The sequence below is a fragment of the Pundamilia nyererei genome, unplaced genomic scaffold (assembly GCF_000239375.1).
Source record: "Pundamilia nyererei isolate P.nyererei 1_Seehausen unplaced genomic scaffold, PunNye1.0 scaffold00014, whole genome shotgun sequence".
NCBI lineage: Eukaryota > Metazoa > Chordata > Actinopteri > Cichliformes > Cichlidae > Pundamilia > Pundamilia nyererei.
This window is the reverse complement of record NW_005187415.1, coordinates 2,375,253-2,389,423: the sequence shown is the minus strand read 5'-3', so window position 1 is coordinate 2,389,423 and position 14,171 is coordinate 2,375,253. Positions and strand designations below refer to the sequence as shown.

At 42.2% G+C, this 14,171-nt stretch overlaps 1 long non-coding RNA gene across 1 annotated transcript in view; it reads right to left on the bottom strand.

Annotated features, from left to right (window-relative positions):
- Window positions 1-5,862, bottom strand: part of LOC102204740 (uncharacterized) — a 32,687-nt gene extending 26,825 nt beyond the window's left edge. Inside the window, exon 1 of the long non-coding RNA XR_311502.2 lies at window positions 5,350-5,862. This is a non-coding gene — a long non-coding RNA (uncharacterized LOC102204740). The remainder of the gene's footprint in view (window positions 1-5,349) is intronic.
- Between the last annotated feature and the right edge of the window lie 8,309 nt (window positions 5,863-14,171).

Genomic DNA, 14,171 nt, shown 5'->3' with positions numbered 1-14,171 from the left:
AACTTTACAGAGCAAACTTATATATAATTTTATTTAAAAAGGTGCAATATGCACAACACCTTGCTATAGGAGGAGGACACTCTTTAGCATCTATAGCACAAGCACATCAGAGCTAAGGGTCTCCTTTTCTTGCATCGCCAGACACTGCTGCAGCTTAGAAGTGATCTATCCCACAACCCCACCCTCATTCAGTCTTTTCCCCTGACCTCAGCATCACCTGATGCCTGCTGTTGGGTTAGGGACACTGAACGCACCACAAACAAGGAGTCATTCCTGTTATACTTCTTTAAAGTGTAACTGGAGCCTCACGCTCACTGTCTGATTATGAAGTTTACAGTGGGACCCAAGCAGACCCTTGGATACTTGTGGAAATTAAGTGTGGCAAGAAGCCTTGTTACGTTTACTGTTTCTGCACTGTAAAAGAGTTGCATGTACATTAACAATAAAACAGGGCTGCCACCAAGTTACTGTTAGTTTAACAGTTTTCCTACTGTTATCTACATTACAGCATGCTACTACAATGATAGCGTGTCCTGAAGTGCTCCGCGTTCCTTTATTTCTTCCTTATACCACGTCAGCTATAAAAACCTGCACAATGTAAGTCTTCCTCTCTCTCTCTTTACCACTGAGGGCATAGCCTGCTTGTTTGTAAAAGATTTACTGGAATTGTGACCAAGGTATGGTGGCATTTACATTTAGTATTAGCTCTCAATGGTGGCTCATGTGTTTCATCAAACAGGATTGGTGATTAAAATGAAATATCGACCTCTAATGTCAGTTAACATAATGTGAAAGTTTAAAAAAAAAAGGGGGCAACAGTGTCTGTCCAGCTTTCAGTGCTAAGGCTAATCCTGCTAGCATTCTATAGACAGACAATAAATAATGCATTATCAAAAAAAGTTTTATTTTTTACATAAATAGACTTGATTGTAAATGACTCGGAGTGTACAAAATCAAGCATACCTCATATTGAAATTATATAATTTGCACTCAACATTTTGAGAAGACCACTTTCTATATAGACTATGTACTAACCAATAATAATAATAATAATAATAATAACAACAACAATAATAAATTGCTGACTCAACATATTTTTTCAAGACTTCAGCTGTTTTTTTTCTGTCCACGAAGTTACAGCCTCAGGGCTAATGCTGCAAAGTCCAATTAAGGGTTAAAGACACCCGGCCAAGGCTTGCTTACTGAGCAAGTCAAACCCCTCTGCTGTAGTCACACAAACAAGATATTAAAACACAAGGAAAAAATGGTTCCTTGACTACTCCTTGAGCAGACTAGACTATTCATTAATGAATAGAATGTTTCGTAACCCATATGGAAAAGATATATATAAATCTTATAAAGTTTGTGTCTGTCTTGTGTGAAACTTGTATGAAAAGCATATGAGTGTGAAAACAGATATAAGATCCCTTGAAAAATTATATAATGAAACTTGTATGTTTTGGATACTTACTAAAACAATGTATGAAAGTAATGCGAAAGTGGCCACTTTCATGAGTAATCACATATAAGTTTTTACTATTTCTTTTCCGTATGGGAAGGACCGATACAGTCCATACGAAACAGGTATTCTGGAATATTTCTGTCTCTCGGCAGCTGCTGGGTGTGTGACGATGTTTCTAGAATAGTCTGTAGATAGTTCAAAAGGTATTGGAAAAAAAACATGAAAGAGGCTGAGTAGGTGTTTTTAGGTGTTAGTTAGAGTATCTGGCCTTATTTAATTCCTACCACCCCCACCCCTCCACACTAAAATATGTACATGAAACCTTGAAGATGAGATTAGGTCATGCTGTTTCAACATTTCTAGCATTTGCCTTGGTCTGCATGTAGTTCTTGGAATAAGTGTCATCACACGTGAAATATGTCTAAGAACAAATTTAAACTCAGTGACCTTCAAACCAAATGAATCAATCTCACGTTTATTCCACAAAATTATTACATTTTTGGGATGCCAACGAGTTGATCTATAACGCCGGCTTCCAGTCATTCTTTTTCTGTGGTACAGTACCATTTATCACTCCGCAGATCACTCAGAAGATTCATTGGCTACTTTTATCTTTTGTTCTTTACTTTTTAGCTTTCAGCAATACAAAGGGCAAATGCTTTGTAGTGTCTCGACACTGGCCTTGATAAACCCAGTTTGTGTGTGTATGGTAAATACTTAAAAATACTTTAAATGCTTTCCAAGTATTTAATGGACCTCCCCTTTTTGCTGCACTTAGTTTATAACTGAACCGGAAGAATATGCACTCCTACCCACAAAGCAACCCCCTCACCCAGTCTTCTCACAGGACTTGTGAACTCTCCATAAACCCCTGAGTCCCTCCAGAACACTGCTGTTCATCTGGAATCAGAAAAACTCCACACACACACAAAAAAAACTTAAATAGACACTAAGGTACAGAGAGTGAAAAGAGAGAGGGACAGAAAGAGAGGCAGGCCAGATTGCAGAGGGCTGAATCAATGCAGCAGCCTGGTCTCTTTTTTTCCCTCTCCACTCTTTTTTCATTTTTTTCTCTCTCTCTCTCTCTCTCTCAAATGATTCACAGTGGAAAGAAAAGGCCTTTTCCCTGTCCTCAGTTGAACTCCACATCAGCTTCCTGTTAGAAAGGCAAGGAGGAAACACCCAGAGCAACACGCGCGTGCGCACATACACACACACAAACACACACAGAAGAAGGCCTTCACTAGTGGATTCTTCGCTGCCAGAGAAATTAGGTCAAGCACTTAAATGCCCTGTGCTGAGATGCACAGAGACTTCAAATGTGAAGTGTTTGGTGGGGACAGCAAAAGCACAGCAGAGCAACAAACACACATGCAAACAAATGCCTGTTGCACTCGGGATATACACACACTAGTGACACACTTTACATCTCATGGTTTTCCACATTATTAATACCAGAGAAAACTTAAATAATCAGTGACAGACACCCACCTACTGTTAACACACCATCCATCTGTGCAGATTAGAACATGACAAGGTGGCTTTGTCACACACGATAAAATAAATGACGAATTAAAAAGGGGGTAAGGAGAAAAAAACAAACACATTTTAAAGCCCTTCTCAGGCAAAAAGCTAAAGGAGTATGTGTGAGTTCTCAAAACGCCAGATGACCTGATTAGGGAGCGACAGGACTCTGCGCGCCTATACGAAACAGCTAAAGATGGGGTGGGCGAGCACAAGACGCCACACTGCAGCATCGGCCGTGCACGCCGAAAATCCCCCTCGCCAAACCCCACCGCCCCCCGCCCTCTGACCTGAAATGGCCTTAAAGTAACAACACACCACATCGCCATCACGTCCAATCAACTATTCATAGAAAGGCTGGATTGCGCTCCGTCCTGATCTTGCCGTTTAGGGTTTCAATCAATTGCGTGAGATATGAGAGTGTGGCAGGGAGTGTGGGAGGGAGGATGAAGCTGCTCTGAAAGCAAATGAGAGGAATTTTTTTTTTTTTTGCTGAATCCAAGCCTTCTTCTTTCCTACCATATTGGCCACTGCCAGTATGGCCCACAACGGAGCTCAGAGCTACAGGGTGGCGGGCTGAATCTGAAAATAATCACGTCAATTTTCACTCCACAGCCATGTCCTTTCTTCTGTCCCACTGCCTCACTGTAGAGAAATGAACCCCGGCCCATTGTCTAAAGGCCACCTGTGTTTCTGCTGCATTCTCTCAAAGGCACATTTTCCTGTTTATAACCATGATTGTGCCTTATAAACATAAATCTCATAAGACACAGAGGGGAAAAAAATTGTGTTTTTGCAGCCAAGAGGTCGTTCTGACCCCGCTCAAATTTTTGGCTCCTGACAGTTGTGTTCCTCTTTCATGGTGAGAATGTGGCAATAGCACAACACGCCGTGTTTTGTCAGCTAACACAGATCTTTTCCTGGGAAACGCTGCTGCTTCTTTGCAAATTTGACCGACACTCCAGAATGAACAGAATCTTACCCGACCGGCCAACCAGGCTGCACACAAAGCCTTGAGAGCACACAGGCACACATACACTCACAAAGCAAAAAAGAAAAAAATGTAGCCAGATGAGCAGAGATGAACTGGAAAGGAGAGGCAATTCTCTAAGGTGTGCGTGGGCCACTTTTTAACCTTTAACCTGCGATGCGTTTCCGTGCCGGTGAAGTGTGGCCTAAGTGATGTATCCAAGATAAACTGACAGCAGTAAATTTGAGTATGAAGCTAACAAAAAAGGAGACTTGTGCTTTAAATCAATAGAGTCAAATTTAATAAATTTACACCCAGTGCAAATTACAAAGCAACCATGCTTTTATGACTTTATGTGCTGGCTGCATTTTTGCTTTAGTTGCTTTTAGAAGAGGACGATGATTTCCCCACTTTATTTATTATTTAGCAGGAATCTGTGTGATTATCTTCAGCCAAAAACAATCAAAGAACGAGGCTGTAAAAAGAACTTTGTGTGCTGCTACCTGGCCAGTGTAAAGCACCTGTTATTACTGCCCACATCCACGTGTAACATCAAACAAATCAACATCAAACGCATCACAAATCTAATATCTCAGGGGGATTTTAAGCATGTGTCTTTTTAGAGAAGCTCAGTGTACACCTGAGACACAGCCAGTAAGCACCAAACGGGCCTTTAGAGCATTAAAAATACATTCAGCTACTGCTGAGTTAGCTGCTCTCGGATTTCAATGAATTAATTTCATCAAAAAACTTCTCTTGAGGGGAAACCACAGTGACACATCAGGGGGAAACCGCACCGTTCTACCATATGTTCTCGGGTCTTACATACGCTCATCATCTCGGGGCGCACAGCTCCGGGAGACGCAGTTTTTACTAATTAAACGCACATTTTTCCTTTCCCCCCCATCAAATCCTTCAAACTTGGAGAGCGGTGATGTTTTCCGCTGGATTGACGCGATCCGCCTATCTGTGTTTGCATCGGGGACAACAAAGGGGGGAAGATTATGCCTCTCAGCTAGCAGAAACTAGGGCACGGGAAGGCGACCTCTTTTCTCGTATTGCGACGGAGAATTTACAGCCTGGCGACCATTTCCATCACCGCGTATAGACTATAAGGTGTCTGCGACTTGTTCTCAATTTTAAAGACTTTTTTAAGCTATTAAACAGTTTCGGGCACGCTGGAAACTTCCCCTAAGGACTGTTTCAGTCATAACAGTGTCAATATCCACTGACTCAGTCTGGGGAGGGTGTTGGTGGAGGGGAGACGCACCGCCACAATTCACACACGCTGTATAGCTTTTGCTTTTAAAACAAAACCTTTGATGTAATTTTACGCAATTGGCGCAAATTTAAAACTAAAAATAAACGTATAGAGCGGCATTTTAATACGCACCGATTCGTCTCAAGTTCAAGTTGGATGGTCTGCTCCGGCGTGTCCAAGTCGGCCGGCTTTATATTTCCTTTAGCCCACGGTGACTCGTCTTCCTTTTTGTGTCTGGAGCCACGAAACAGCAGGAAATTAAAAAAGCAAGAAAGGGACGATATTTGCAGACTGAGATGTGGAGGAGTCATCCCGAGACTCGGTCTCCGAGAACCGCTGCTATGTCACGAAAGTGTTGCGTTTCCCCCCTTTCTTTCTCCGCGTCTCTCTCGGCCGGCCATGCAGCTCGGTTCAGTGGGGACACACAGCAGACTGCGCCGTGCGACTCGCGCCGCCGGTGAACCAGATGCGTCAAGTTCAGCTGAGGTGAAACACGAGTTATACAACCACACCGCTGTGCGGTGCAGGCTGCTCTGCCGTGCTGCTTATTTAAAGACTCCAAAATACGAAGGGAAAGGGGGGGGAAAACAAAAGCCACCACTCTGAAATATCAGCAAAAACGAGCCTGCGTTCAGATGATTATTAAGGGCTGCCTCACTCCCTCCCCTCCTGCCCCCTCCGCGGACCTAAAAAGCACTATTTGCTGGCGTGAACTTTTGTCAGCCTCGTGAAAAAGACTATTTTAATTCCGCCGTCAACTTTTACTGGTGCTGAAAATAGCACAAATTACTGCCGCGAAATTATTTACAGCAGTAAAAGAATATTAAAGAATTAAAAACAAAAATGCTATAAAACAACCACCAAGGTCACTGTAAAGTCACATATTTTCCATGGCACACAGGTTTTATGCCCCACCTTGAATTATTACACACATACCATGCCTTTTTCCCCACTTGCACCACCCCTGCTTTTGTAATTAACAATTACTCTGGTAAGTAGCTTTGCTGTAAAGTATTATTCATAAAAGTGTGTGCTTTTAAAACAAACTGCAAGTGTGAAGCTAAAGAAAAATAGCCACAAAACAAGCTAAATGTGCTGCGTCACCATCCGTCCGGGCTAACGGCGCTCTATTAACAGCACATTAACTTAAATGTAATTCTCATGTTAGCTTAGACCTTAAGCTCCACAGCTAGGCTACTTCATTTTCTTCATCTGCTAGCTTTTAAAACACACTCCCCGAAAGCGGGACTTCACACACCTGTTCCCTGCCTGCAGTTAATGAGCTTCATTCAGTTTTGTCCTCTCTGCAAGTTAATGAAGACCTCCTTATTCACTCGACGCCACAGGTGACTCGCAGACAAGCCCGGACTTGTTGCGGTAGCCAGTTTGCCTCACAGACACTTTATTGATTAATCAGCTGTGGTGATGAGTCAAACCAGAGCTGCTGGAGCACGTCCCCGACATTTTGAAAAGTTGCTAAAAATAAATAAATAAATTTAAAAAAAAACCCCAAGTGTCAAAAGCGAGGGGATGTGGGAGATATTTTAATAGCTAATAATTTGATTTTTCATGCTGGGTCACACTAGTTTAATGTAAGGAAATGAAACTGTAATAGAGTCCGTGTACTAGGGGAAAAATGTTTTCCGAGAGAGTTTGTAGGGGAATTTTATGATTGGACTAAAAATAAATAGTGCGCATCTTTAGGTCTAAATCTTTTTTTTAATCTAAAATTATTTATAATAACATGGAAAGTTCATTAAACGTTATACTCCTTACACAGAGCTCTGCACAGTCACTCTTTAATAATGTAAACACACACAAAAGTGGCTTCCCTGTAAGATTTAACCTTTTCCTCAGGTATGTTACTGAGAAATGAGATTCTCTGAAGGCAAGGATAAAAAATTAACTTTTAATATTCCTCTGGAATGTGTAATAACACATTCCCTCACCATCAACTGCTCAATGTAAATTAATAAAGGGGGACCAAAAAGTCAATTATTAAGGGAGCTAATTAATTAAAATCCTCCCTTAAAAATCATGGTAATAATATTAATAGGAAGAAAAACATTAAAAACACAGGTGGAAATATGTCAGTGTGATTATTTTGTGGGAAAAAACTTAACACTAGTAACAGAAGTTGAACAGAAGCATGTTTGTCCCTCAGTTTGTGATCAAACCACTGCTTGTGTTAGTTGTTTTTTTCTAAGCTCTGTGCACATTAGCACTGGAGCATCACACTGTGAACTAGCAGAGTGTGCAATGAGTGCACGTAAACCTGTATTTACAAGCGTACAGAACACCTATATTCACGAGCATGCAGCCATACTATAGGATTAGGAGTGTGTGTGTGTGTGTGAGAGAGAGAGATGTTACAGCTCAGCTGCCTATGGCCTGAGAATGTAGGCTATAGCTTACTGGGATTAGAAGGTGACACGAGTTCATATTATTAAGACAAACACACACATATTTAAAGCTGCAATAGTTCATGAAAAAAGGCTGTGTGTAAACTTTTATTAACTAAAGCCAATTCTAAAAAAAAATAGGGTAATGTTTTTACTTACAGTTGTGATGTTTATAACTAATATATATATATATATATTATAGAGATGATAATATTTTATTAACACACATAGGCGATAGTAATTGCTTAATATATTATTTTATGTAAGCGAAGAAACATCAAATTCTTATGTAGGGCTCAGGCTCATATTTGTTCTCACACACACACATACAACCCTGTTATTTAAATTTCTTAGATGTTAATAAACATATTCATTGTAATATAATATATTAGTAATTGTGGTCAGCACAGAAGTGTGAAGTTATTGTGTAATGTAAGTATTCTGTATTTTATTATTTCACCATGTCCTTTCTTTGTAGAAAAGCATTTTTCATAAGGCACTTTTGAACTTTTTTTTCTTTGTAATCACCTTTAGAAATGTTTTCACAGTTCCTTAAATTTTGTAAATGAACATGCTCAAATTATAAAATTATTAATGATCTTTTTTGTCTGTTTTCCCTCAAAAGTGGACCTGAAACTATAAAATCCCCACGTTTCCTTTGCCTGGGAAGAAAAAAAATGCTCCAATAATAATAAAGTGAGCTTCAGGTAAAACAAATATTAGGAGATGTTAATGTCACTGGTGGATTTGCTGCAGATGTCGTATTTGGCACTTATCATCCAAAATTTTACACCCAAATTGACTTTTGCACTCAGTACTCATCAATGTTTCATTTGACTGAATTTGAACACTCACTCGCATCAATTACGTGAAAAGTATTGATGAGAGAAAAGCACCGAGTCCCGCCATTAACCTTCTTTTACGGGACTTTTTCATAAAATCGAACCTGCAAAGTGTCCGAGGAGGACGGGCGAGGAGACAAGATGGCGTAAACAGTGTTGAATCTAGTGGAGTTGGCCAGGGTGCTCTATTCGGCACTTCTAATTTGCAATCAGACCCTCTCTTTGAGCCCATGTCTCCAGACAGTGTGGATGGCAGCTGAGACAAAGCTAGCATTCTCCACCGCCCAAGGCCCCTCTTAGTTTTATTTCAGGCCACTGCTCTCAGACACAGACCATTCTGCATGGAGTACCCAAAGACAGCAGCCACAGAGAGGGAAGAGGAGGAAGGAGCAAGTTTGGAGGAGGTGTGGAAAAAAAGTGGGAGGAGGCTTTGTCAAGGACCAAACTGCTGTCTGTCTCTGTCTCTCCCTCCTCTCACTGCTCCTTCCTCTCCTTGGATGGTACCCCTGGCCTGGCCCCCACCCCCGCCCTCAAACTTACTGCAGTGCAGTGCCACGCCCCACCTAGTACCACGAAAAACACTTGAGACATGATCGATCACACCACTCAAACCGGGGCACGCCAATCATGACCTCCTTCCCCTTCACCATCTCTAGTTTTTTTAGCTCACGGGAGCAAAACAGCTCTTTTGAGATTAGCATGCCGAGTGTAAGAAGTTTGATAAACTCCTCAACAGCTCACTTCGGCACGCGCACCAAATGGGTAATACACGGCACATCATCTCATGGTGCAGTTGTAAAAGTGAAAATTGAGTCACTCTGGTGGCAGACTTTAGTGCCACAGCAACCCAACTCTTTGAATACTTTAACTCTTTGAGTGCGACAGATTTTAATTTGGCAGGGAAGCTGGTGTCCGATCGGCAGTTGGCACAAGTTCAAAGATTGGAGTCAGAATCAAGGGTCAAAAAGTCTCCGCTGCCTTTGTGCTTGGTATTCACAAAGTATAAAGTTTTGTGTATGCAGTAAAGCTTGGATGAGCATACTTGTTTTTACAGTAACGCCCTGTTTAAGGAGATAATGAACAGGAGTTAGGGATTTTCTGGGGCTTACAGGGATAACCGTGACGCTGATAATTCAGCCCAATATATATAAATACGTAATCTAACTCCTTTAGAAAAAAAAGCGTGAGCACGCATGCCTGCGCTGTTATCCACACGCCGACGTTATCGCCTCGCTATCAGCAGTCCTGTGGTCGTACGGTTCGTTGTGGCTTAGTTGCCACAGGTAACAGGTCAATGATTACCAAGAGGGCCGAGGGTGTCCTCAAGCTCAGGTCATAGTCAGTTCCCCGAGAGAGAGAGCAGGACAGCAGTGCGCCGCAGCTGCCGTGTGTAACTCTAGGCCTGAGTGTTGAAAAGCGGCACTGTGTTCACATTGGGCATGTGGCCTGTGTCAGGGGGCAGGGGCCACACTCCAGTAGCCGGTGCTACTTTATGAGGAGAGGATGGGATCTTTTTATTTGGCTTTCAAGCAGTCGCTTCTAAAACCAGGAGGCACTAAAACTTTCACATGATGTCGCTTTAAATCCACAGCTGTACCTTCCCTCCTCATCAATAACGTCTCCAAAAACGGAGAAAAGATCTGCCTCAGTCCTCTTTTTTTGGTTTGAGCTGATTCCCACAGATTGTGTCACTTATTAGCTGCTTTTCCTGCACTGGACCGAGGAGCACAATCCCTCTCAGTCTCACTCGAACACATAACAATGCCAGGAATGGCTGCATTTGTGCAGTACGACCATTAGGCAACATCCAACTGCCTAATTCATTCAATTTCTCCCTCTGCCGTGCCAGCACAATTGGCCTGAAAGGGCACAGGTGGGGGGCAGAGGAGGCTGGTAGGCTTGCTGCTAAAGTCGCTCACACAGTTCTAACTGTTCTAGGGGGCTTGGATGGGTTAAAGCACGGGAGTTGGTTGGGAAAATCGTGTCCTTGAGGCGATCCCAGCCGGGCTCGGCAGTCACCCTGACCCTTCTCTCTCTCTGAGCTTGACCCTGACTGTATCTTTAGCAGTGAACGGTACAAATTACTCGATCGCACGGTTCTGCTTTCTCCCCTCTTGAATCCCTTTCTCTTTCTCACTTTTCTTTTTCTCCGGATGACCACAAATAGCCATTGTCGCTGCAGACCACGAGAACAATTGGGTTCTTATGCTGTGGCTGGTCAGGGGATGGGAGGGTAAACTTCGGCAATGACTGCACTAAGTAAATTATAGCTCCAATGGCCTGTGTGGTTTGGAGAGGCTGCGCTTTGTGAGAGGTCCTGCAAGTAAAACCACCGGTTCAGCACATTCGCTGCACTCTGCAGCGAAAAACTGACGATAGCATGGCAGACTTTTTTTGCATTTTTTTTTTTTGTTTCGCTGGTTTCTTCTCGATCTACCAGAGCGGTTCATAGTCATGTAAGCACTTTGAGCTAACACTGAGAGCTGTTAAGAAGCAGTTTGAGTTTTTGTTTGGAGTCTCTCTGTAAACTACATCTTGTGAAATGAATAATTGCATGACTGCGGGGCAATGCAAGATTGCCACAGTCCGGCTCCTTCTCCCCCACCCCCCTCACCCTTCCCTTTCTCTCAGATCGAGGCTCCGCCTGTCGACTGTCCTCCCGCGCCTCCATCGCTCCACCCTCCCACCCTATCCCCTTTCTACATGACATCATCCGCACATCTGTCGTCCCAACAGGGTGCTAGTGACACAGACAGGCCACAAAATTAGTAGAGTTCCTCCCTCTGCCTTTGTCACCATCTCTTTCTTCCCCTCTGGTTTTCTCTTTCTTGCTGTTGCTTTTTGCTTTCTCTCAGCGCTCCTCTGTATTCCTTTCTTTCCTCTCTTTACACTTTCTAACCCCCACAACCATCACCATGCCCTCACCCCTTTCTGCATTATGTCCTGTAAATAATATAGCTGCATGCTGCATTACATTCTGCCTGTTTCCTACAATATGGCACGTACATTTGAGCAGGCAGGAAACAGCCATTAAACTAAATGATCCGTGAGCTTCACCCCAGCCTTGACCCATGTGATTGTGAGCAAACTCAATCAGCAAGGTCAGCACTAACACGATGTGACTCTTACAAAAGACTTTTTTTTCTTGACTTTCTCTGATTTGAGCTAATAGGGCCTGCTAAAACCGGTTAAGAGGTTGCGGTTGTGTCAATTTGTGCGTTGTTTTTTTTGTGTGTGTTTGTGTGTGTGTTTGTGTGTGCGCCCGAGAGAGAGTGCAAGAGGAAGAGAAAGAGAGTGGGAGCGATTTCTAGTGTGTTTCAACAGTCAGACCCAACCCATTAAGGGCCAAGTATTTTCAAGGGAATAGAGACTTACAGAAGTATAACACATGTTTGATTCCCAGAGCCCCAGTGCAATAATTCTTCACACATGAATTACTCACAGATCAAATCAAGTTGTACTGGATCACACAGCTGCGCTGGATTTACAGGTCTGCTGATGTGTTAGTGAGCGTTCACATCACCATTCACGCTGTTAATACCATCATTAACCAAGTTTCCTTTTAAAAAAATTACACTTCTCATATATTTCCTCCTTTATAGGCGTATACGTGGTAACACTTTAAGTAAAGGTCATCAGTACAGGTGTTCATCATTAACTACTTGATTATTAACATCCATATTAGTTGGCTCTTAATAAAGAACTCTGAATTATGGATTTTTACTTTTTTGGGGGGCCAGAGCTTTTACATCGACTATATATAAAAGATGGACCTACCCGCTATGACATCACCCAGTGGTTACTGAGGTCCTGTTGTGAAGCCTCAAGCTGAGAGTTTGCTCTGCCATCACATCTTCTTTCAAAATACCATTTTAGTGTTTAGTTTGAAACAACCTGTGACGAGTGAAGGGAGAATCTGGTTGAGGAACACACAGTAGACAATGTGGACCTTGCTTTATCCTCCTTTGGACTATAATGAGACCATAATATACAATTTAAAAAAAAATTGGATGTATTCAGTAAGGTTTAAAAGTAATGATTAAAACCACAAACTTATCAGGAAAGTGATTTGTAGAGGTTGTAGAACAAGGAAGCTGAGGGCTGTTTTTGCAATTCTACACAATCAATCATTTAGAAAGAATGCACATGTAAAGCACCTCTGAAGACCTGGAAGCTGTTCATCTATGAACTGCCGTCTACGGACGTTGACCGTTTTCTTTTAAGCTATTTTCGTGCTCTGCTTCTTTAAGAAATCAGCATGGTTACAAATTACATTTCAAAGTCATATTTTTTAGTAGAGCTGCATGGTGATGCCTTCCTTTTTTATTTTTAGCTAGAGTGTGACAAGTGAAAGTAGTGCCATAAAGACCTGGGATTGTATGGCCGAACTCTTAGATTCCATGTCCAACAACAGCTAGCAATCAATCCCACAGCCCACACTAGACAAGCTATTGGCATTTTGCTAGCTCTGCTCTGCCAAGGTTACACACACTCTGATCGTTAACTGAAAAAATCTAATCAGCCAGTCACTTGGCAGCAACTCATTGCATTTAGGTATGTAGACGTGGTCAAGATGGAATACTGAAAAACTGAGCATCAGAATGAGAAAGAAAGGTATTTTAAGTGGCTTTGAATGGTTGTTGGTGTGTTGGTGGTAGATGGGCTGGTGTGGATGGGTTACTGTCCCACACAACCCTCCAGGGTTTGGAGAGAGTGGTCCGAAAATAGAGATAATATCGTCTGGGAGAAAATAGCTGATTAATGGAAGAGGTTAGAGGAGAATGACCAGACTGCTTCAAGCTGATAAGAAGGTAACAGTCACTCAGATAACCACCTGTTACTACCAAGGTGTGCAGAAAAGCATTTCTGAGCACACAACATATCAAACCTTAAAGCAGATGGGCTACAGCAGCAGAGGACCACAGCGGATGCCACTCCTGTCAGCTAACAACATGAAACTGAGGCAATAGTTTGCCTGAGCTCACCAATAATGGACAAACTTTGCATGGTGAGTGTCGATTTTTGCTGCAGGATTCAGACAGTAGTGTCAGAATTTGACATTAACAGCATGAAAGCACGGATCCATCCTGCCTTGTAGCAGCATTTCAAGCTCATGCTGATGATGTTTTAATGGTGTGGGAAATAATTTAGTAGTAGTACTGAAATGAACAATAACTACTGAATGAACATATTCTGCATTAAAAACAATCTGGACTCATTTGAATAATGTTAACACATGCAGTTTTGTGTTTTCTTACACAAAATACCCCACCCACCAAGGGAAAATTTCGACACTTGTAGCAGACCCACCCTTTTAAGTGGAAAATGAACAAAGCATATTAGAATATTCCAGCTATGCAACAACTTTCTAATCCATTATATTAAAAAAGCAATGATTAGCCGGATATTGAGGAAAAGTCTTACTTGATGCCCTGCTAGCAGCGTATTGATCATGCAGAATTCATCTTAAAACGTGCTCTATAATCACACAAAAAAATCATGAAAATAATAAGCTATTAATATGCCTCCTCCCAGGCCACTCGTGACTGCCGAATCTTGTCGAAATACAGACAGCGAGGAAAATTAAATGACATGTTATTAGTTGAAAGTCACTAGGTGGATGTGAGAGTGTAGTTTTGGGTTCCTCGTTTGAGTCTGATCGCCATCAAAAGACAGCCACACAGAAGGCAGCAGATGGGATTTGAACCTC